Raw genomic sequence first — 24643 nt, 5'->3', positions numbered from 1 at the left:
ACTCTCTTTGCATAGATAAAATATGCATGTGCATATCTGAGGCCAGAAAGTTAGATTGGGGCCAGAATGTGGAAGTCCTTACCTGTGGGATACTAGGGAACCACTGAGGGTTTTGGAGAGAATCGTGTCTCTGATGTGCGGCATGCTGTGGAGCCGGGGGGTGACAGGGAAGGCTCATGCAGGGCACTCGCTGTGGCCGGAGGAGGAGAGAAGGCAGCCAGTGAGCTGAGCAATTCGGTGCCTGGGTCAGGAGGGGAAGAGGGAGTACAGGAAGGCGGATGAAGCTGCGAGTCTGCACCCCGAGGTCGCCGTTGCGCTTTGCCGGAAATCAGGAGAAGCAAGTGTGGACCTGACTCAGAGATACTTAGAGACACCACTGCAAGCTGCAAGTTTGGAAATACAGGAGGAGGCTTGGGGAAAATCTGGAGCAGGGAGCATTTGGGAGCCTCTTAGGTAGAAGTGCACGTCAAGTAGCCAGCGTGTGAGGCGTGCATGTCTGGAGAGAGGAGGCCAAAGGAAAGCCCACATTTGGAAATGGAGGAAGGGTTGGAAGACCCAGAGAAGGCCCTGCTTAGAATCCAGAGAAGAGCTGGATGGCGCAGTTCACTAAAGCCCAGAGCCGAGAGTTTCCAGGAGAAAGTCCCAAGTGTTGCTGAAAACCAGGGGGCAGGACTCCAGTTGGAGCCTGTGGGGGAGCCTGGCGGCCCTGATCCCTGAGAGCAGCCAGAGCCTGGGTGTCATGGTGGAAGTGGGTGGGAAGTGCAGGAAGCAGGTGGAGATGGTCCTTCAAGGCCTGGTGCTTCACACAGGTAGCCAGCTGTGGACCGAGACACAACTGGAGAGGGGCCTGAACCCAGAGCATCTCCAGGTGGAGGAGGGAGCCAGGAAGGGCAAAGGTATCCGGAAGAAAGGGGGCAGGCATGGAGCCAGGTCCCCAGGGAGGCTGCAGTCTTCTTTCTCTGTTCATGGACTGGTTGTTGGTTATTTTGAGTTCTCAAAGTCGTCCACTCGGTGCGGTCCAGAGAAAGTTCCCAGGGGTCTCAAGCCGGAGCAGGCCTTGTGCTTTTCCGAACACTGTGCGTGTTGACTCAGGGTTACCGTCAATGGCTAATTCTAGCGTGTCTTTTGTTGAAGTCTGCAGAGGAGCCTCAACCAGCACCGGCTTTTGAAGAACTTAGAAAACTTGTGTTCTTCTGATTCTGGGATTTTTGCCTGAAATGCCTCGTATATTTTTGGCTAGGTGTTGTTAGCACTTGTGTTACAGCATTTGGAGCTCTGTATTTTTGTGATGTGCTAGCTGTGAGGATGTTTAAAATTAGATTCCTAGAAATCAGGTTATAGGAGCTCTCGGCCATGCTTCATGGGTTATGTTTTGACCCCTCATAGTGGACCCCGTTGCAGTGGCTATTCTTAGTATTTGTGGAACACCTGACTGGTGATGCTAGGAGAATGTGATTTGTTTTCTTTGTAAGTCTAAAGTCTAACGACCTTGTAGAGTCTTTATACCTATCTCTTATAAATCAGCTTTAATATACTTGAAAATGTCCTCATTGTGCCCTTGAAAAGCAGGCTCACATTTTAAAAGTCATCCTTTTAAAATCCTTTTCTGCAGCCTGTGCCCTTTGTCTGTTTTGTTACCTTCACTGCAACATCATGAAACAGGGACAAGGGCTAGAATCTATTTCATACACAGAGCTTGAAACAGGGACAAGGACTAGAATCTCTGTTTCATACACAGAGCTGAACTGTGCTGAGCGACCTGCTATGCTGACGTCTGTTTCTGTCATGAGAGGGAACCCAGGCCTCTTGACTTTTCCTTTTGTACATTTTCAAAAAGAATATTTTTTCCTCTCTTGGGTCCATTCCATTGTGGGATTCTCTCCTAAGGCTGTTTCTTTGCGTTCCATTTTGACAAGTATGATTTATTTCTGAGATGATGAAAGGGCAGTGAAAAGGCCTGGGAAAGAGAAAGCAGGAAGAGAAGGAATCGTCTCATGATTTTAGTCAGAAGGAAATCACTCAGACAGAAACGCTATTCCAAGTGGGTCAGATCCCAGGAAGTGGGATTGAATAAGTGACATGATATCGCACAACTGTTTTACATTCTTGCTGTTGCCAGGGGTAACGAAAAGAACGAGTATATTCATTCCGAGGTCAAATATATATCTTTGCTGACTCTGACTATAATTAGCAGAATTCGTTCAGTTCAAGTTTGAGAATACCTTTACAGAAGAGGGTCTTCGTGCCCGTGTGCCTATTTCTATTTATATGTTCACACGTATTGGAGTATAAATGTGTGTGTGCTGTGTGTGAGACCTCATTATTTGAAACAAGAAATGTGCAGTAGAGCTTATTAATTACGGGAAGGTACATTTGGGGGATAAACCACTTTGTTTAGAATTGAATAATGGGGTCTTTGAGGGATGTATATATGTATGTGTGTTTGCATTTATGTGTATGAAAGTGTGTATTGCATGTATATGTGTTGTGCATGTATGTGTGCCTTTGTGTGTAATGTACATGTGCATGCATGTGTATATGTGTGCATGTGTATTTGTGTTGCATGTATGTGTGTGCATGTGTTACATGTTTAGGCACGACTGCACATATGTGCAAGTAGGCATGCATGGATGCTCATGTGTATATAGTTATACATGTATATTTGTGCATGTTATGTCTACACACTTACGTATGTATGTGTGTCAGAATGTGTATGTATATGCATGTGTGTTTGAGTGTTGTGTGTATGCTTGTGCGTGTGTGTTTGAGTGTTGTATGTTTGTGTGCGTGTGTTTGAGTGTTGTGTGTATGTGTACGCGTCTGTTATGTGGTGGTATTATGTGATTATGTGAACGTGTGTGCATGTGTGAATGTATGTATTGCATATAGGTGTGCGTGTCCATGTGTGTGTGTGTGTGTGTGATATGTGTCTGTGCATGCATGCATGTGCACATTTGATTTGTGAATCCTCTCTGGGAGGGGCATGTTCCTGGAGACAGTGCATGGGATCCTCCGCTGTCCTCTCAGGGAGAGAGACATTGTGAAAGTTCGAGCCATTAGGTAAACATGCCTGATGTTCTATAAAATATATATTTAAATATACCACTGGGGTTAAATATATGTTAAATGGGTGCAAAGCTGTTATATTGCATTAAAAGTCATGTTAGTACTTCCTGGTTAAAGGCTTTGTGAAAGATTTCCTGTACATGGGACATAATACACCACACAGAATTACAGCAGGTCAATGGTATTTGCCAGGAGGTCTGGCTTATGATTGGTATTTCTAGTTGCAGACATGCAGGTTGAGCTTTGCTGGACTTAGAGGAGGGTCATTGACTCTGCCCACTGAATGATACCAGCGTCTCTGCTGCTTCCTTTTTCTGCCGGCTTCATCCAGAGCTGGGACAGCTGCTCTCAGACGCATTGTACTTTTTTCTACATAAAAATCTGCAGCATTTGTTAGCAGACCAGTAGCAGACCAAGTGGCAGGTCCAGGGGCAGGTCCAGCGTCAGGTCCAGCATCAGGTCCAGCGGCAGGTCCAGCATCAGGTCCAGGAACAGGTTCAGCGGCAGGTCCAGCGACAGGTCCAGGGGCAGGTCCAGCAGCAGGTCCAGTGTCAGGTCCAGCGGCAGGTCCAGCCAACTTTCCACATGGCCCATGTGAAAATGTACCCTCTCCCTTCCATTTTTTAAAGCAGTATCATTAGTAGAGCCTACTGCCATTTCTCCTTGAGCTCCTCACAGTGGATGGTAAGCATTTGCTTTATTAAAGCAAAGTTCCGTGCTCTTTGTGCTAAGTCCCCTCTGCCTTTCTGTGAGAGGCTAGAATTGGGATCGACCCTCAGCTGTGCCAGAGCCTTGGTACATGTCTCAGTTCTGGAATCTACTCTGTGCTTGTTGCCTTCCATCCACCGACAGCCGTCTGTCTTCCTGTCACTCCTTCAACACGGAGTCCAGCAGAGTGCACACAGGTGAGCCTGTGTGAATGCTGGTTTTGTAGGATCTTATCGGGACCTTAGTCATCTTTTCACTAGGAAACCAGACACTGCAAAGGACTTAAAGAAAAGCCCAAAGAAGCCGTATCAGTAGAATCATAGAGACAGAATTCTACAACCATAGGAAATGGCATTGATTATCATGAAATGTGCATTTATGTGAGGCATAGTAAAACATCATATTTCTTACTGGGTAAGAGCTTGGAAAAGATTATGAAAGTATAACTGACTCTACTCTTGTATCGTAGAACATGGTAAAATGATGCAAGGTGTTGTATAGAATGGAACAAACAATATAATTATATAGAGTAGCGCAGAATAGAACAAATAGCATAATGTTATATAGGGTAGCATAGAATAGAAGAAACAGTGTAACATTATGTAGTATAGTATACAATAGGAAAAATCGTATTACATGGTCTAGAATAGAACAAGTGGGATAGTATTGTAGAGTATACAGTTGAACTAATGACGTAGTATTGCATAGCATAATACAATCTAGATTAGAACACACAGCATAGTATTAATATTACGTAGTGTGGTGTGGAATAGTAGAGTCGCATGGCACAGAACAGAGAGGATAGTGTTCTGTAGCACTGATGCAGGAGTTTTGCTCTTTAGCTCAGCTGGGTCCAGGTTCTTGTCTAATGACCAGGAAGAAACAGGCACGGGGACATCGAAGAGTGAGTGCAGTGGAACTCGTTAAGCTAAAAGTTAAGCTCTCAGCGAAAAGAGGGGTCCTGAGAGCAGATTGCTGGTCGCCCCCTTCCCAGTTGACTACAAGGGCTTTTATATAGCAGCTGATGGGGCTGGGCTCGCTGTCTAAGGAGCAAATATCTGGTGGTTCCACCCCATTCCCTCGTGTGCATGGGGACCTTTAGTCTGCTGTGAGCATGTTTAGGAGGGCCCCCCCGTGCAAGTCCCCCTATCTGCACAAAACATGGGCTGGAGGCTCTCTGGGACCCTTCCCTTACTGTCTGCCTAAAGCAAGCTGGCTAACTCCTTTCTGTATAGAAGAAAATAGAATAGAATAGAACAGATAGTACAGCGTTTTATAGTATGGAGTGAAGCTGTAGTATTCTATCATAGAGAATGGAATAGTATAGAATAGAACAAACAGATCGTACTAGTGTAGTATAGAATAGTAGCCTCATGCAGCACGGAGCAGTGTTGTTCTCCCTATGTACAGAGTGTAACCACCAGGAGAGCGTTCTTCAGTGGGGCGTCACTGGCCCTTCATATTTCTTTGGTTCTGCGGAAATGAGGAGAGGAAGTTAATAGAGGGGGAGGAGGTTGGCTTTCTTACTTTTAAGGCGCTCATTACTTCTTGGGGATCATTTGATGGTCCCCTTTGGTAGTATTCTGTGAAGCAGTCTCTGTACTCTGTGTAGGGTGAAATGTGGAGCAGTCTGTGGACTCTGTGTAGGGTGAAATGTGGAGCAGTCTGTGGACTCTGTGTAGGGTGAAACATGAAGCAGTTGAGAAAGGATGAAGTCAGAAGTAGCTCAGCAGAGATGCACCAACTCTTACCTGGGAGACTGTGGAGCAGTCTGTGGACTCTGTGTAGGGTGAAATGAGGTGTTTTGTGTGAATTGTTGTCTCATGCCTGGCACATGGCAGAGCCTCCGTGGATCTTGCCGTCGTGAACCCTCTGATAACTTCTCTACAGTGCCCTCCACACTATAAATACCACACATTGTGGGAAGTCCGGGCCTTTTCAAAGGCTGGGTTTCATTTTAACAAAATTGTTATGCCCTGCTTATTTGGAATGGCCAGATCATCCTGCACTTCTGACTTCACCTGTCCAGCTGGGTACACCTCCCTGCGTGCTGCCAAGGTTTACGGCGGAATTCCCTGACGCCACTACCCTCACTGCCTGCACCTGAATCTGCTGTGGGGTCATTTCCTTATTGGACTTGTCTGGGGACCTCCTGAGGGGTGGATGGGTGAGGACTGGGTTATCTGGGGAAGGTGTTCATGGCATTCCTGTTTTCAGTTTGTGTCTCTGTTGGAAGAGATGCTTTTAGCACATCCGTTAATCCAGACGTGATTAGCAAGGAGTGTCTCTCCCAGGTAAGAGTTGGTGCATCTCTGCTGAGCTACTTCTGACTTCATCCTTTTTAAAGTCTGTTACAAAGAGAACTTTGGTTTCTCAAGGTTTAAGAATTGATGTCAAAGAGCAATTTAGTGTTCTTTTTGAGTCACCAGCCTTGCTGTGGATGATTCATGAGTCCTTGGTGGTTAGGGCCACAGCACAATCGGTGGGCCGTGTGTTCCCCACCCTGGTGGATACTTTCTCACCCAAAGAAATGTATTCTGTTAACATGTCTCAGTTAGAATATTTTAGTAGGAGACAGAGTTATGGCTCTTGTTTTAATTTGTAATAGATGATTACTGTAGCAGGGTCAAGGTTGAGACTTGCAGTGTAGCTCATGGAAAACATTGATTAGAAACACCCAAAATATATCACCAGCTTTGTTGCTGCAGCTCCAAGGGACTAGGAATGCATATATATTTTTTCTTTTGTTATTATTTATTATTTTTATTTTTGAGACAGAGTCTTGCTCTGTCACCCAGGCTGGATTGCAGTGGCATAATCTCAGCTCACTGTAACCTCTGCTTCCAGGGTTCAAGAGAATCTTGTGTCTCAGCCTCCCAAGTAGCTGGGATTACATGTGCCTGCCACCATGCCCAGCTAATTTTTGTATTTTTAGTAGAGACAGGGGTCTCACCGTGTTGGCCAGGCTGGTCTTGAACTCCTGACCTCAAGGGATCTGCCAACCTTGGCCTCCCAAAGTGCTTACATTACACACATGAGCCACTGTGCCTGGCCGCCATGATCATTTTAAATGTGGCACTGAATATCTGCCTTTTTTTTTTTTTTTTAAGAAGTGCAAATGTTACCTCTCACACCTCTATTCTGTTGCTGGCCTGGGCTGGCCAGCAGGGTTCCCAGGCTCGAGGCCATGTCTGAAGTGTTGTTGGACAGTGTGGATCTGTGACCCCTTGGTCTTTGGGGACGTGGGGCACCCCGAGACACCCACAGTCTTGCGAGGGCTTACGGCTCTGTGTGTGGCTGCTGTGAGGCAGCCTTCGGTGGGGAGGAAGGAGAGCAGAGCCCATCTGTCCTGGTGCGGAAAATGCCCAAGAAACCAAAGAAATGGTACAAAAAAAATCATCTGCCCTGGTGCCATTTCTGTAAAAAAAAAAAAAAAAAAAAAAATTCACTCTGAATGTGGCTCTGTGCTTGAGGAGGATAGAAAATACCTGGAAAGGCACAGAAAGTGTTCTTATGGGGTCAGCGCCGGGAAGTGGGATGGGAGGCTTGGGAGTGTGTGCAAAGGAGGAAGTGGCATATTTTATTCTAGTTTATTTGGTAGAGCAAGTGATGAAAGTGAAGCTTGAGTGATCAGAGTAGCTCGGCCTGGCCATGGGTAGATCCCAGCGTGTCCCGCCTCCCGCCTGCAGCTGCAGCTCTGTTTCTCCATCACAAATGAGACAGGTGGCCTGAGGTTGTGGGCCGAGGAGGGGCAGCTCGGTGTCCCCAGCACCTGACTGTCCAGGCTGCTCTTGGGCCAGCCTGAGGGAAGGGGCGGAGGAGAGCTGGGAGGGTGCACAGTGCGTCCTCCTCCCCCGCCCTGGGACTGAGGTAAGCCCAGGCTGCTGTCAGGATGGAGGAAGATGCCCTCAGGACGGAGGAAGAGGCCGATGGAGTTTGGTCAGCAGCCAGTGTTGTCTTTCCCACAGGGGATACGCAGTGCCCCAACTAGCAGGAAAAAACTCTGCTTTAGTTTTTAAATTTTGCTCATTCTCTTTATCGTGCTGGTCATGGTAAGATTTGGATATTGTTGGTAGGAATCAGTGTCAATTGCGTACAGTTGACTCTTGTCCAACACAAGCTTGAGCTTTGCGGGTCAACTTATAGGTGGATTTTTTCAACCAAACTCAGGGAGAAAATACAGTGTTCTGCCACGTGAAACGCATGTCGGAGGGCTGATTCTTTGTACACGCAGAAAATACAGTGTTCCTGCCATGTGAAACGCGTGTCGGAGGGCCGACTCTTTGTACACGCAGGTTCGGCAGGTCCACCTGTGGGGCTTGAATGTGCCTGGATTTGGTGTCCATGGGGTCCTGGAACCGACTCCCTGAGTCCAGCGAGGCTGGCCCCGGGATCAACTCCTTGAGGACAGCGAGGCTGGCCCCGGGACCGGCTCCCTGAGGACAGCGAGGCTGTTTCTAGTAGCAGGTGGTTTATTTTGTGTTTTCCCCCTGGCTCCACACCCCGTTCTCAAAGACACGGCTGTCACAGGGGGACCAGCTGGGGCAGGGGAAGAGTGGAGGGCACCTGGTAGAAGTGGCCGTGGACTCTCTTAGGAACGATAACCGTGACACCTACCGTAGACGAAGATGTTGTTGGTCTGCACTCTTCTCGTGTTGGTCTGGGGCATACAGTGGCCGTGGGCTGGTGTGGTCCACAGCCCCGGTCTGGGGCATGCAGTGGCTTTGGGCTGGTGTGGTCCACAGCCCCGGGCTCCGTGGTCCCTGACCCTGAAATCCCATCCGGTCCTGTGTCACCTTGGGCCAGCTGTCTCCTGAGGGGAAGGGAACAGGGAACAGCCCTCCCCGCATGGCCTCCCCAGCACCACCCACCCCCAGGACCTCCAGTGTTGACCCTGCTGGGGGCTCCTCTCTCCTGGGGGGACCTTGTCCCAACAAGAGGACTCCATGGGCTGCAGGAGGTGTCGAGCTATTTTCTCTCCTGGAACTGGGTTGCTGGCAGCTCCCAGATGCAGGAGGAAAGGCTCAGAAGTGCCTTCATAATAAGGAGTTGTTGACGTGAACTTCGGACAGCAAACACTGCTTACATTTCCTTTTCCATTTTGATGCGTTAATGGTGTGCGGCAACACCGTGACACACGGGGATGCAGGTGATGGGTGACCCCCCCGCAAGGGGGCCATGCACCTGTTTGATAAGAAGGCATGCTTCTCTTACTGCAAATAAAAGCTTTTAATGGTTTTCTGCCAGAAAGACCCTGTCCTTTATGTAGGATACATAGCGGATCATTTGGCAAGGGATTGGGGATTTGGGGTTAAACTAAAAACAAATTAATTTCATTTTGTAGCACTCTGAACCCATTTGAGTTAATTATTCATTGAGAATTTGAATAGCACACACTGTTCTGACTTCCAATTTCCCCCTAATGAACGGCATTTGCTGTAACATGACAAAACCCTTAGTCTTAGAATTACTGGGTAATGTGGAAAAAGTCAAAGTTGGTTCTCTGTTGTTTTGCTTTAAGGAAATTATATTACTTTGCAGCCACTTAGTTTTCTCCTTTCCAGTAAGAAAAATTGCTTTCTTACTACCTGAAAATTCGTGAAGGTCAAGGGGACACAGGCTGCAGTGCATTAAAAGCCACCATCAAATGTGGACGTGGACCGAGTTTTCCCCTGTTCTCTCCCACCATCAAATGTGGATGTGGACTCAGTTTCCCCCTGGTCTCGCCCATCATCAAATGTGGACTTTGACCCAGTTTCCCCGTGTTCTCGCCCATCATCAAACGTGGACGTGGACCCAGTTTCCCCCGTTCTTTCCCACCATCAAATGTGGACGTGGACCCAGCTTCCCCCTGTTCTTGCTAACCATCAAATGTGGACTTGGACACACTTTCCCTCTGTTCTTGCCCACCATCAAATGTGGACACGGATTCAGTTTCCCTCTGTTCTTGCCCACCATCAAATATAGATGTGGACCTAGTTACCTTCTGTTCTCACCCACCATCAAATGTGGGTCTGGACCCAATTTCCTTCTGTTCTTGCCCACCATCAAATGTGGGCATGGACTCAGTTTCCCTCGGTTCGTGCCTACCTTGCCACCATGGCTCATTTCACAATCACTCAGGAAAGGAAGAAACATTATTTTTAATAGGCATGAAGGCAGTTGTTTTTAACCTAAGGAACAGGACATAATTCCAGCAATGGGAATGACCAGCCGAGTGGGTCTGTGTGAGGTTTGGAAGAAAAAAAGGATTTTAACTTCCCCTCTCTGTGTGTGCCCACCTCCCCCAGTTGAGAGTCACAGATTTAATTACTTTAATTTTGAGCTTAAAATAATTTCACAACCTAACAAAAACTACTACAGTCCTATAAAATTCTGCTGTGTGTTTGGTTTTTCAGTTGCTTTTCTGAATATGGTAAATGAATGCATTATGAGTTGTTATTTTAGTAATTGCTGTAAAAATTAATGTATGTTATAACCAAGTGTTATAAAGTTAATTTAGCACCAAAGGAAAGCTAAAGCTGCATTGATTTCCCAGTGTAGTTGTGCATAACAACGGCTCCATGAGGCAGGGGCTGTGACCTTGCAGTCTGGTGGGAGCAGGTGCCACCTGGCTGGTGCGTTCGCTGCCCGTCCCCTCTTGCTGCCAGGCAGCTTTGCAGTTTCCAGGCTATGCGGGAATTGAGGCCGGTGGTCAGTAAGAGACGGTGGGTAGGTGGGTGGTGCAGGTTGACGTGGGGTGGAAGGAGGCGTGGAGAGCCTGGGGAAGCCTGGACAGCAGCTCCGGTACCTGCACAGGGGAGCAGGGTGCAGCGGCACGGGACAGTGAGTAGCTCCTGGAAACAGCCGTTGGGGTTTTTATAGATGAGTCTGTCTTCAGCTCTGCATCCCTTTCCTGCTGAGTCCGGGTGGAGGGTGGAGGCGTCGAGCGCTTGTTTCTCCAGGTGAGGGCCCATCGGACACAGCCAGTGTTTCCTGGAGTCCCCTCACCTGGGAACGTGCCCCTGCTCTTTTCAGAACAAAAGAAATCTTAGTTAAACTTGACACATCACCTTTCCAGAAGGTGTTTAAGTCTGTATGCCTGTTAAGTCACCTAACTTTAAAGAGTAATGATACAATATGCTTCTTTTTAGGGGAGAAAACCTAGCTGATTTAAAAGATAAAATCAGAGGTTGGGGTCGCAGCATTGTGGAGGAGACTTGGTTTATGTCCTAGTGGGCAGCAGTGTTTCCTCAACTATGGTGTTTGCTCTATTATTACATTACAGAGGTGACACTTCAAGCATAGGGAAATGGAAGGCAAAACAGCGCCCCCATTCAGAGATAAACGTTATCAACATATTCATGCACTTCCTTCTGCTGTTTTTGCTCTTCACTTTTTGTTTTAAGACCACGTTCGTAGGATGGATATATAATTGTTTATGGTGACTTTAAAAGCACCTTTCTTGCTAAAAAGAGTATTTTTTCAGTCTGGAAAATTTAGACAACATGTTTTGTTTAAAAATTAATTATAATACCACCGTGAAGTCATCAATGTTTTTATACATTTTCTTGGTCTCTTTATGGACTTAATAGATACAATTTAACAAATTGGAAATAACGTAATATTATGCATAAAATGTTTCTTGGCATTAGAGATGGAGCAGAGAGGAGGCACAGGGCTTCCCGCTGGCTGAGGTCCTCCCAGGGTGTGACCAGCAGCCTCCCAAGTTTAGGGTCTGCACGGAGTAAGATTTCTAAATTGCCTTACACCACAACCCCTGCAGCCACGCGTCCCTTTGATAAGGGGGTGTACTCTGATAGATTTTTCAAGACAAGAGTTCGCTGGATCTGAGGCTGTTTCAGCTGCTTCTGGAGACGGCAGCTCTGGGACGTTTGTGCCAGCTCTCCCTCAAGACCCCACGGATGCCACATCCTCATCTTTTGGAACCCAGTGTTGTAGAGGAGAAATCTGAAGCCGGTTTGATTTTTGCTTCTTGGTAGGAAACTGATGTTTTCAGGCTTTTCCCCTTTATTTCCATAATGAAGATGATGTCCAACCTCATCCAGAGGTGTGTTTGTTACCTTGTCGGGAATGTCCAGCCCTTATGTCCCCCTTCAGGTCCTCAGTCCCTTTCTCAACTTCCTCGCAATCCTCCCCATCTCATCCATCTTCACTGTAATTCTGTTATTTTTTTCATTTTTGTGCTCAGTTTCCCATGCGACTTTTGTTCTTGTTTCACAGATGCCCGTGCCAAACTTTATGTCTGGGGCTCGAGGGTCATGTTTTATTCTGTCTGCCTCTGCATGTACTTTTGAGAAGTGGGGTTGGAGGTTGCCCCCCAGGTGCTGTTTCAGCTGGACCTGCCCAGACTCTGTGAATTGGGGGCGTCGGGCAAAGCCCATGTGGCCCTATGGTGGGCCGTGTTGCTGAACCGTACATCTGAGGTTTGGGGGCCGTGTTTCATTCTGTCTGCCTCTGCATGTACTTTTGAGAAGTGAGGGTGGGGGTTGCCCCCTGGGTGTTTCAGCTGCACCTGCCCAGACTCCCTGAAGTGGGAACGTCGGGCAGAACCCGTGTGGCTCTACGGTGGGCTCTGGTGCTGACAGAGCAAGAAGCCGCACTCCCAGGACGTGCTTGCAGCTGTGGGCAGGACTGGGATTGTGACAGGATCATTTCCTTCTCTAAAATACATCTCAACTGTTATCCAGAGGGTTGGCTGCAGGCTTTCAACAGCTTCACTCTTCTTAGTGACCAGGAGACAATTCATTAAACAGAGTTGCCGTCAGGGTTTAATTAGGAATTTCTGCGAGTGGCTGGCGGTACAGCTCCCTCTGCAAGCCTCCTGCAGCCTCCCCGTCCCCACTCTTGGGCCCAGCCACCTGCATTGGTCTGTGGAGGCTGCACATTCTCTGTTCTCCTAAGGGACTCCTGGACTTCGGGACAGCCTTGGTAAGTTGATGTGTAACTCCCAGTCTCTTCTCTCTTTAAGTAAGTACGTTCATGGAATCCTGATCTTCTAAATTGTTTCATCTTTGTAAAACAGCCACAGTTTCCTAAGCCACCTTGTGTCTGAATGTGAATCACTTGTTATTTTTCACTGCAGAATGAACAGAACTGGAATCATAAGATTTAGAAGGCGATGAAAAGACAGAGGTTAGCGTACTCCATTTTCTCACCTTTTCCTTACACTTTTTCCTTAAATGCACCCCTCGTATGTCTGTGAAGTTCTTCCCAATTCTGTAACGTCACTCCATCCTCAAGTGGAACATTTGTGAACAATAACAAGTATTGATGTGTACACCTCTGCAACCCAGCTGGAATTAATGCTTTTTATTTATGAATGGATGGTCATCAGATGGCCAGAGGGATTCCCTGTGAATTTCGGGGGTCCTCATGCCTGCTTGTGAGTGACATGCACATGGCGAGGGCTAGGGAATCTGAGTCTCTGTGATTCGAGTATTGACATCATTTACGCAAGGCAGGTGGATGACTCTTTGAGCTTTGCATGCTCCTGGGTGGCACAGCACAGCTGACATGGAGTGGGGCAAGGGCTTGTTCCACGAGTTTCTGTGTTTTTGTTTTTGTTGTTGTTGTTGTTGTTATTTTTTTTGAGATGGAGTCTCTCTCTGTCACTCAGGCTGGAGTGCAGTGGCGCGATCCAGGCTCACTGAAAGCTCCACCTCCCGTGTTCACACCATTCTCCTGCCTCAGCCTCCCGAGTAGCTGGGACTACAGGTGCCCACACCACGCCCTGCTAAATTTTTTGTATTTTTAGTAGAGACGAGGTTTCACAGTGTTAACCAGGATGGTCTCGATCTCCTGACATTGTGATCCACCCGCCTTGGCCTCCTGAAGTGCTGGGATTGCAGGCGTGAGCCACCGTGCCTGGCCTGTTTTTGTTTTTTTGAGACGGAGTCTTGCTCTGTCATCCAGATTGAAGTGCAGTGTCATGATCTAGGCTCACTGCAACCTCCACTCACTGCAACCTCTGCCTTTCAGTTCGAGCAATTCTCTTGCCTCAGCCCCCCTAGTAGCTGGGATTACAGGCATGTGCCACCATGCCTGGCTGATTTTTGTATTTTTAGTAGAGACAGGATTTTGCCATGTTGGTCGGCTGGTCTTAAACTGTTGGCCCCATGTGATCCACCCGCCTTGGCCTCCCAAAGTGCTGAGATTACAGGCATGGGCCACTGCACCCGGCCCTGTGTTTGACTCTTAAATCTTCTTTTTCTTTTTAATATTTCTGTTTCTGGACGGCCACTCAGTGGATATGGAGGAAGAGTTCACAGATGTCCGTATTACATTTCTTACTTAAATTAGCCTCCCTTGAACACTGCTATAGGGTACAGATGCATGAAGGGCTGAAAGGGTGGTTGCGTCCCAGTAAGTGTGAGCGTGGAGCTGGTCTGTGAGACCCCGGTGCCAGTGAAGGCACCCGTGTGAGATGGCCTGGGATGGGGGTGTTCAGAGCCCTGACCGTGGCACACACCCTTCAGCTTTGATGTTTCAGGCCATTGCTCTGGTCATCAGTGAGCAGAAGGTCTAACAGCAGTGATATTTATCACTAGCTGTGTTGGCCAATGTGTTAGGAGGGTGAACCTGTTTGACTTAAGCTGTTTGACGGGTTTGCATTTAAATAGACAACTGGTGACCTGGTGCCTGGACGCTTGCTCTGTGACTTGCCCTACGTGGCTTCTCCCTCTGGTATGTGTTAGATGAGATGGGCGTGTTTAGGGTGGTGTGGCCCTAGACTAGAAATGCAAACCCTGCCTCACCCCAGATCTGCCCCACCCCAGTGTGACTTTTGGAGATGGAGGCCCAGCATCCTTCACCTGCCCTCCAGGGTGATGCTGAGGATGCTGAGGTTTCAGAGCGCTGCTTTGTTGGCACTCCAGCAAGTCCTGCTTAAAGAGGCCAGGATCTGAAATGGCAGGTTACCAAATTGTATAGCAGAAAAATAGAAACGTTTCCTTAGAATGGGCGTAGGAAGAAAAATGATTTCCTTCACCATATCTGGAAAAGATTTCAAATTAGCAGGCACTATTTGGAATTATTAGTGGTCTCCTGTATTTCTTATCTTTTTTTTGTTTTTTCTTTATTTTGATACAGGGTCTCACCCTGATGCCCAGGCTGGAGTGCAGTGGTGCAATCTTGGCTCCCTGCAACCTCTGCCTCCTGGACTCAGGTGATCGTCTCACCTCAGCCCCCTGAGTATCTGGGACTACAGGCACGATACCATACCTGGCTATTTTTTTTTTTTTTTTTTTTTTTTGTAGAGACGAGTCTTGCTATGTTGCCCAGGGTGGTCTCAAATTCAAGCATTTGTCCTGCCTCAGTCTCCCAAAATGCTTCTGTACCCCTGACCCAACAAGGAAGGACAAGAGGCGTGAGCCACACTCCTGGCCTCCTGTCTTTCCTTGTTGGAGCAGGGATGTAGAAGCACTTGCCGCAGCTGACTTGAGTATATCTCGTTTTGCTTTGTTTTCGTCACGGGTAACCTGGCAGTGCTGTGCACCAGTGCTGCTGGCCAGTTGTTTTTTCGATGGACTGGCAGAAAATCAATCTGAGACCCGGGTTCCTTTCTCCCCGGGTACTGACCAGGTGGGAGAGGAAGGACGTTATCTGAGTATCAACTTCATGAGGGCTGGTGGGGAAACGTCAACTTTAAGGTGCCTGGGATCTAAGGCATGGAACCCAGAGTGCAGCGGAACATAGGGGATGTATCCTTGGGAGCAGAGACGTGCGGGCCAGTGCCCTCGTTCCTGGCAGGTTCTGAGTGCAAGAAAAGGTTAGTGGCCCAGCCGAAGTCACGGAGCAACCTGCCAAGACCTGCCTGGATGTGTGGCTGGCATCTGTGCTGGCCCCAAAACTGCCCATTTGGGGATTCCTTGCAGTTTCAGACCCATCTAGGGGTCCGGAGAGGGTCCCAACCATGACCTCAAAGAAAGAGGTGTTGCCTTGAGATCCTCCAAGGTGAGGGTAGGAATTTTTTTTTTTTTTTCAATTAGCAATAATTTGTTGTGAATGATCTTGGACCTATTTTCCACTTCTTTGTATAGGAAGAGAGACAGAATAAAAAGTCTCAATGTGCCAGATGCCATGTAATGAAGTCGTGGGGTTAACATTGTTGATTATTATGTAACATCACGTTAAGTGGAACATATTCACACGTGTCCACAGCGTGTGCGTGTGCCCAGTCCGATGAGCACGTTGGGTTGGGGTCGCTGCTGGTTCATGCAGCCCCTCTGGGTGGTGCTTTCTCTGTGACTTGCCCAACACCGTTGCTGCTGCCTCTGTTGGAGTTCAGCCTTGACCGGCCTTGCTGCCACCAGGTTCTCGGGGCCTGTGCACCCTCTTCCCCGCGCGCACCCTCTACCCCGCGTGCACGTTCTTCCTGGGGCACACCCTCGTCTCCGCGAGCACCCTCGTCCTCTGTCCTGCCCACCCGGGGTCTGCTGTGTGTTTCTACTCAGCCCATGCCTGCCTCTTGCTGTGAGCTCAGTTTATTGAGGTGCGGTGAGAAACCAACAGAGGGGAGCAGTGTCCCAGCTTGTCAGGGCAGGAGGGAGCCTTGGGCATCTCTTCCCCAACTCTGGCGACCCACCCTTCGCGATATAGTGCTGGGGAGAGAGGTGAGTTCTAAAGGTAAGACGGCCGTGATTTCCTGAGTCTTAATTACCTAACACTGGGTCATCTGCCATGTCGCCTCATCGAAGGGCACCTCTAGAGACAAAGCAAAGCCTCTGGTGGCCGTGGGCGGGGTGGCCATGCCTGTCTGTGGGTTCTGTAGAACCTACCCAAAGCCCCTCCAGCCGTGGGGATGTTCAGGCACTTGCCGCCTGTAGGAAGTGTGCGTTAGCCACGTGGTAGGTGCGGACGCCTGGAGGGATAGGCACAGGCCCACAGGCGTGGTGAGTGTGGGAGATTTAGCCACGTGGGGACGTGTGGCGGGATAGGCACAGGACCACAGACGTGGCGGGTGTGAGAGAAAGTGCACAGAGTGCCCAGCAGATGGCGTGTGGTCAGCGGAAGCCGTGAACACAGGCCGGGCTCGGGAGACACATTTGGAAATACACTTTAAGCAACATCAATGGATAATGCTGCGATTTGGTTTCCTCCCGTGGTCCAAAACATGTTCTAGAGATGCCGCTGCTTGGTGTGTACCTGAGACAAGGGTCTAAATGTATTAGGGCCTTGATGTAATCTGTAAGACAGGTACAAAATGCCTATTTCAACGAGGCACTGAACAAGAAAGCGTGCTCTATTCAGTGCAATGAGAATGCTTCATTGTCATAAGCAAAGTAAAATGCCTCCAAGGCGAGCTTGCCATGTGTTTAATGACCTTGGACACGAGCCTCCTAAACCTGCCAGAAAGTGCTTCCAGCGTGGCTTCATGCAGTGGTTTCATGCAGTGGCTTCAGTGGAGAATGTGCATATGTGGCTGATACTGAGAGCTGCGCAGCACCCTCCTGACCTGACGCATGCCCATGTGTGGACCGTGAGCCGGGCAGCACCCTCCCGACCTGACGCATCCCCACGTGTGGGCCATGAGCCGGGCATCCTGACCTGACAGGTCCGCATGTGTGGACCATGAGCCGGGCAGCACCCTCTTGACCTGACGGGTCTCCTTGTGCCCATTGTGGGACCTCCGTCAGTCAAACAAGTGACACATGTCAAACTGAATGCAGGGAGGAGGGTCCAGGATTGCACGCAGGCTCCATGTCTCATCCTTCTGAGGCCTTCTGGGAAGCCAGGAGGGCAGTGGGGTCTTTTGCGTGTTTCCTCCTGGTGGCTATGAATTTGTACCAATGGCTTTTTGCAAAAGGGCCCGGAGGCGGAATCAGACCCTGTCTTAGAAAGGATGACGTCTTCACGGGCACCTCTTTCCGCCACTCTAGTGCTCCTGTGATTTTTCAATATGTGCACCCTGCAGACTTCAGCCTGTTGGTGTCTTGGGGGAATAGATACCAGGATTGTTCCAATGTGTGCAAACCTGAAACAGGAATTTCTCTGCGTTGAGTTGGTCACCAAAATGGGAGGTAAGGGGAGAGGGGAAGGAACTTCTTGGCCTCATCAGCCCTTTTCTTGAAACTCACAGTCAAACTTTGTCAAATTCTAGATGATGGTGCTTTAGTCGATGCATTTATGTATGTTATGTCTTGTTTTCTGAGTATGGTGCTTCGAGAATTTAAATATTAAGGTGAAATTGCCATGCACGGTTGAATTGGCACCATAATTTGACTCTCTGTAAAGCCTTTTGGTTTTCTGTTAGAGTGACTTACCATTTTTTGAGTTAACTGAAACAAACTCTGCTGTCAGCACGAAGGAACCACTGTCTAGTTAGGACATCCAATTAAATAGAATTCTCCTAAATAGAGCGTGCTCTTTTCATAAATTTTAAAAATTCATCTATTCATCAAACACATATTGAGTACTTATCACCCTGGTTGCTAGTCACTGTTCATATATATTTTTAAGGAATTACTTCCACCTAGCTCTGAAATAACATTGTATTTAGAATTTAGCCCAGAGGTGATTAAGCATGAACTTTTCTCAGCAGTCTTGTTTTCATTTTTACTTGATAACATGTTCTCAGACTCGGTGCCCAGCTGACGTTACTGTGCATTGCCCCAGGCACACACCTGGCCGGCGCTGTGTCTCTGGGGCTTTAGAGCAGGAAGGAAGGGCTGCCAGGTGTCTGGCCCTTCCATGTTTCCCTGGGGGAAGGATTAGGCCTTGGGCAGGAGTCTTGGCTTGTCTTACTGGATTAGCTGGTGTCATTCAGTCAGCTCTGCCTTGGTGTTAAGCTCTGGACTGACTCTGACCTCTGAGTGGCAGAGGAGAGGATGGCGTTTTAGAATCAGTCATGCAGACCGGGGCACCCAGCAGGTCTCGGATAAAAAGTGGTGGCAATTGATCACTTCCCTTTTTGGGAGAACTGTGTGGATTGACTCAGACCTCTTTCTTTTGATTTTATCTTGAGACTTTGCAGAAGCAAAAATGCCTTTAAAAAAAATTAAATGATGGGCTTTTGTAATGTTTGTGTCTCCCCAAGATTCACAAGTTGGAATCCTCACCCGCGAGGAGATAGTGCTAGGAGGGGGAGCTTTGGGCGGTGAGGAGGTCGTGAGGGTCTCATAAATGGGATTTGTGCCCTCAGAAAAGGGACTACAGAGAGCTCCCTCGCTCCTTCCATGGTGTGCGGACCCAGTGAGAAGCGCCGTCTATGAACCAGGAAGCCCTCACCAGGCAAACCTGTCAGGCCTTGACTATGGACTTCCCAGCCTGAGACTGAGACTGAGAGCTGTGAGAAATGAACTTGTGTCATTTGCCAGCCCCTGCCCAGCCTGTGGTGTGTTGTTAGAGCAGCCTGGGTGAACGAAGGCAGGTCGTGAATTTTCTGTCATGCTTTCTGGCTTCAGATACTTGCTAGGGAGATGTCACCATCTTACCCAGGTGGAAGTGTCTGGAATCAGACGTTCCGTTATGATTTGACCTTGTTCTTGCCCCACGCCTGTGCCGTTCACACCTCCAGGTGTCTCGGCTGCCCGCGGCCCCTCCAGACGTTTCTGATTCGGGGTGTGGTGCTGGTCGCGGCCGTGCCGTCAGTGACCAGGAGTAGGAGCTCGCGCCCCTCGTGAAGCAGCAGCCTCACCCGGAAGCTGCCGAGAAGCATTTGACAGAAGGTGATCGTGCCTCGAGACTGAAACTTCCTGTTTACAGGGAATGGAGGTGCATAGTAGGGAATTTCATGATGGCCCTAGAAACAGATGCCTCTGGGGTAGGGGATATTCTGCAGGACAATGCAATGATCTTCTCGAAAAGTGAAGATCACAGATAAAAGGGGTGCGAGGCTGTCCCTGACTAAGACGGGGAAGGAGAGTCACTCAGCACAGTGTGTGGCCCGGATAGAAAAGACGTTTTCGGAACGATTGTGCTACCTGAACATAACCTGGACAACGATGCTCTGAAATCATTCTTGTCTGCTGATGATGGTACTGCGGCTGCAGAGGGGCCTTTATTCCTAGGGAACGTGTGCCTGAGGACTCGGTGAGGCAGCAGGAGCCTCTCACCTTCAAGTGGCTCCAGAGAAGAAACAAATCTGTCTCTCTGTCTGATCTACAGAGAGAGTGAGAAAGCAAATCTAACGAAATGTTAGCAGTTGTTGGAGCTCCACGTGGAGAAAACTTGACCACTCGTTGTACTGTTCTTCCACTTTTTAAATATGTTTGAACATTTTCATAATGAAAATGTGGGAAAGTAAAAATAAATCTGGAAATTAGAACGGAAGTGAGCCCAGCCAAGTGCTCTTGGGTTCAGCCGGGAAGAGCCAACGGTCCGTTGGTGTTCTCTCGACTCGTCGTGGGGATTTCCTCCTCCTGGGTTCACCACCTAGTTTTCCTTGTGGTAGTTATTTTATACATAGCTATGAGCATAGGTGATACTGAAAACACACGTTTAGTGTGGTTTGTCATTAAGAATTTGGAGAACTGGCTAAATAAACCACTTGTACAGAGTTGAGATGAGCACTACCTGCCTCAGCGTCTGTGGTAACAGCTTCATTTGGGTGCAGAGCTTGGCAGAGGTTTGAGTGACTCTGTCTCGATGGTCCTCTGTCAGAGGACAAGCTTAAGCATCACCACCGAGGGCCCTGTTGAGCCTCTGGGCTGGAAGTAACCTCCCCCTGGCTGGTGAGGCAGCCTCTGAGGGCCTTTCCTGACAAAGCCCTTCACTGAGCTGCAGTTTGGCCATCTCTGCCCTCACCTCCCCGACTGCAGGGCCTCGAGGTCTCACCACCTCCAGCCTGAGCACCCAGTGCCCAGGGGCAATTTCCCACCTTCCCTGGGGGCTCAGGATTCTGGCTCCCGGGGCAGTGCCCGCAGCTGGGCCCCTCCTCCTGGGCTGGGGGTAAGGCTGGCCACGGCCTCCTGCTATGTCCCACTGGCCACTTCACCGCAGCTGCAGCCCTCACTGGGTGGCCCCTCCTGCTTCTGTTGGATGAGGAGATGCAGGCCTTCACCGAGGCTTCCTGGCCTCGCCCCTGCTGGCCCCAAGGCTGTGCCGCTTCCCCCTTCCCAGCCCCTGGTCTCTGTACAGTGTCTGTCCAGGATGTCTGTCCATCTGTCCTTGACATTCTGTCCAGAAGCAGCCACTGTCATCTTAGTTTGTGAGGGGCGAGCAGAGCCCAGGTGCGGTCGATGTGGAGATGCTCATGCACTTCAGTGTGCAGGGAAGTGAGTTCCTTCATATCTACAGCCTCTGCACAGCCAGCTGGGAGCTCACCCCATTCACAGGTGGATGTGCCTTGTTTTTTGGCCCAATCACCTGCATTAACTCAGAAGAATCACAGTTCCCTGCTTTTCTGTCTTTCGTGACCGTCCACCTCCCTCCTCTGCCTGGGGCTGAATGGTGGGGTCTGTCATGGGTTCGTGGGACCCTCTGTTCTTGTGCGGCCACCAGGAACTGTTATCCGGGCTGATTCCACAGGAGGAGTTTGGGGTGAGCTCCTGAGCGAGAGTTGGGAAGACTGACGTCTGTGTAAACCTTGCTTGTTCATGGTTATTCCTCTCAGTCTTCTTAAATTGTGAAAAATTGAGGACCATTTTGAAATATGGATTTAGGTATGGATTGGTGAGGAGAGAACGTTGATCTAATTGGGTTTACGTTTTGTGTGATAATTTTACACTATCCTTGGGAAAAACTGAAGATGTTGACAGGGTCATGAGAATCGTTTCTTTCTTTCTTTCTTTCTTTTCTCTTTTTTTTTTTTTTTTTGAGATGGAGTCTCACTCTTGTTGCCCAGGCTGGAGTGCAATGGTGCAATCTCGGCTCACTGCAAACTCTGCCTCCTGGGTTCAAACAATTCTCCTGCCTCAGTCCCCCAGTAGCTGAGATTATAGGCGCTCACCACCACGTCCAGCTAATTTTTTGTATTTTTGGCAGAGATGGGGTTTTGCTCTTAAGGGCATTGTTCATTAAGTATTAATTGGTGGCCTGCCGTTGAAGTAATGTTAGTGTAGTGCTGACATCATCAGCCATGGCAGAAACTTACTTGGCATCCCTGGAAAAGAGGGCAGGGAAGCATAGTGCCCTGACACCACCTCATTCTCCAGTGCTACTTCCAACTCTGAGCTGATGGTCATTATGAGTGGATCTGCCCTGGACAATTAGTTTAGTGCAGCTGCCTTGGACAGTCAGGTTAAAAGTAACAAACCGTCACAAAACTCAGCTAATAAAATGTGAGGAGAGACATGGGACACCAGGAAGGGGTGAGGCCTGTCTCCCTGTGTGCCATCTGTGTGGAGCCTCAGTACCTAGGGGACAGCGTTTACACAGAGCCCCAGGTTTTTATTAGCATTTCCCTGAATAAAATGTCACTTGTGAGCTGCGGACTGGGAGGCTTTTTCTGATTATTAGGTTTCGTAATGTGGGATCATCAGTAGGCAAGGTGGGCCTGAGGGCCATAGGATCTGGAGACTGTCCAGGGCTGCTTTCTGGGGATGACAGGCTTGTCCCTTCAGCAGTCAAGACACCAAAGAGAGTCTTTCTGAGAATAAAAGAGAGAAGCTTTTAAGGAAAAAGGCAGTTTCTCTCTCTGTTTGGGAGTTGAGTGCATTTTCCTACATTTACTCGGAGATGTTCCTTGGTTCCCACCATGTGCCATCGCCCCGCTATGGGGTAGGGTCACCCCACCGCGTACCTAACCCAGGAAAACTCCTCTGCAGTTATTTCAGAGGCTGTGTGCATTTCTCTTGCCTCAACGGGTAGAGTGAGTTTTTCTTCCTACTGTTTTTAGTCAGTTTTCTTAATCTAGCCTGTTACTGGGATAAGTTCCAGAGACGAGCAGTTTTAAAAACAATCTTTGTACGTTGCGTAGAGAGCAGTCCACCTGTAACCAGTTTGTTCCTGGAGGTACCGCAGTGGCCTTGGTTACGCGAGGGCCCCGTGGCTCAGGATGGGCCGAGGAAGGAGTGCGTGAGCAGTGGGCACTGGCCGGAGGCAGGGGAGGCGTGGCCACCTGTGGCTCGAACTCCCCCCATCCACTCTACCGCACCGCTGGGACGTGAACATTCTCGCCCTGGACGTTTTGTCTGAATGTTCAGTGCCCAGGCTCTTGGGTACACAGGCGGCCCCGGGTTTTATTTCAAAAGGGTGTCGCGAACAGTGAAGTAACCCACGTGCCTAAGCTTTGATTGACATGAAGGAATGTAGAGGCTGCTGAAATCCTGGTCATTTTAGAACAAAGTATTTTATTAACAGTTTTCTAAAAGAAAGAAATCATTAAAAAATTGATCCCTGTTGAGGTAGAAGGATCTCGTCCTCATGCTCCTCAGTTCCTTCCAGAATCAGCTTCCAGTTCAGCTGCAGAACAGGTTCTGGTGGTGGCTGGAGTAGCCCAGGCACGTGCCGTCGGGTCTAAGTTCACACTGGTGCCCGTGTGGTCTCCAGTTACGGTGCGGGCCGTGGGGTCTGAGTTCACACCATTGCCCATGTGGTCTCCAGTTACGGTGCTGGCCATGGAGTCTGAGTTCACACTGGTGCCTGCGTGGTCTTCAGTTACAGTGCTGGCCATTTGTGCCTTTCTGGGAAGTTAGAAGGAGGATCATTTCATCACGTCTCTGTCCTCCCACACCTGATCTATGCTGGGCCACCGTGAATTCTTCCTTTTAACTGTTTCTCTCATCACGGGCAACACTGGTGTTCTGTGGTCAATGTTTGCCATTTCTGAAAACGGATTCTGTGTTTCTTTATATAATCACCTGGTCTCTTTTACGAATTTCGCTTTTCTTTAAGAAAATCATCGTGCTTTTATCTCTTCAATCTCAACTCTGTTCCCTGACACAGGCTCTTACCAGCTCGAAAATTAAAAGTAATCTTTGATTATACTTAATACTTTCTAAAGTTTTCAAAAGTTTATCAGCATGTGGGTTACTGAACATTGACTGTTTATTTAATGGAAAATTAGATTCTAAGTAGAGTATTAGAGTGAAAATGATCTTTTGATTTTATTAAAATATTCAGGTAAAAATATTAAAATGCCTTCGCCAAACTTCATGCCTGTGTAGCGTGAAAACATTAAGCTGCTCTCTGCTCCCGGGAATGCATGAGTAGAGTATGTGTTTGAAAGCGTCATTCCAGTCTTAAGTTTTAGGTATTCTTAAAGGGGTTGGCTGGAGAAGTGACATTTAGCATTGAGTGAACGTTTGACAAAGATTTGTCTCGATATAAAAATAGTTAAAAACAATCTTTAGTGTTTCCTGTCAGGGTTCACCCATTAAAGAATGGTCTTGTAAAAAACTCATCGAGAGTGTCGGCGCCCAGAGGTGCTACCTTGCCCACAGTTGTGTCATCTGCTGTCACCAGGCGACACGCCCAGCGTTTAGCTGCACGTCAGATGTGGCCACGGGGCCACAGGACATCCCTGCGGACGGATGTTCTTATGCAGATTAATGAGGATGGAGACCGCTGCAGAACTGTAAGCCCCCCAGGGGCTGACGGAAGCCTGGGAATACCCGAGACACCAGAGTCGCTGCTGCCCTGGGTGGAAGGAAACCTGCCCTGGAAGATGGGAAATGCAATAAGGAGAAAGTACCAGGGTACATGATGCTGTGAAAACGGAGATGTTTTAATTAAATTAACAATTAAAATCATTTTAATTATGTGAATTATTTGAATTCATGTTAGTTCTTTTTAGGAAATTAATACTTAAAGCAAGTTTGTTTTCTGAATTGTTTGATTTAATTGAGTCAGCACAAGAGTTAGCATTGATATCTGACCCTCTTCCAGGGTTGGGGCAGAGGAGATGGGGGCAGAGGAGACAGGCCTCCCACCCGCTTTCCCCTGGAGCTCAGCCAGAATTTCCCATTGAGGAGCCCTCAGCTCCCTG

The 24643-nt window shown here is 48.6% G+C and overlaps 1 long non-coding RNA gene across 1 annotated transcript in view; it reads left to right on the top strand.

Annotated features, from left to right (window-relative positions):
- LOC144332722 (uncharacterized) overlaps nucleotides 1-24419 on the top strand; it is a 45849-nt gene extending 21430 nt beyond the window's left edge. Inside the window, exon 2 of the long non-coding RNA XR_013400751.1 lies at nucleotides 24022-24419. This is a non-coding gene — a long non-coding RNA (uncharacterized LOC144332722). The remainder of the gene's footprint in view (nucleotides 1-24021) is intronic.
- Nucleotides 24420-24643: the final 224 nt, after the last annotated feature.

Source organism: Macaca mulatta, chromosome 11, assembly GCF_049350105.2.
Source record: "Macaca mulatta isolate MMU2019108-1 chromosome 11, T2T-MMU8v2.0, whole genome shotgun sequence".
Taxonomy (NCBI): Eukaryota; Metazoa; Chordata; class Mammalia; order Primates; family Cercopithecidae; genus Macaca; species Macaca mulatta.
This window is presented reverse-complemented; position numbering and strand designations above follow the sequence as displayed.